Raw genomic sequence first — 228 nt, forward strand, 5'->3', positions numbered from 1 at the left:
TCCAAATTGTAGCAACAACAAAGAAGCCCGAATCTGTCTTCCAGCCCGAGCACTGTTCGGTATTTTGGCCATATCTGGAGTTCTAGAAGTCCAATTGAGCTGACTTTTTTACATAAGACAGCTGCGACAATTGCCTACAACTTTCATGTTTGCAAGTGGTTCCACGTTTGACGTTATCAATGACGTTTTGGGCAGACAAGAGAAGATAAGGATTGTCACCAAGTCAAA

This window comes from Populus euphratica, unplaced genomic scaffold, assembly GCF_000495115.2.
Source record: "Populus euphratica unplaced genomic scaffold, PopEup_1.0 scaffold946.1, whole genome shotgun sequence".
Taxonomy (NCBI): Eukaryota; Viridiplantae; Streptophyta; class Magnoliopsida; order Malpighiales; family Salicaceae; genus Populus; species Populus euphratica.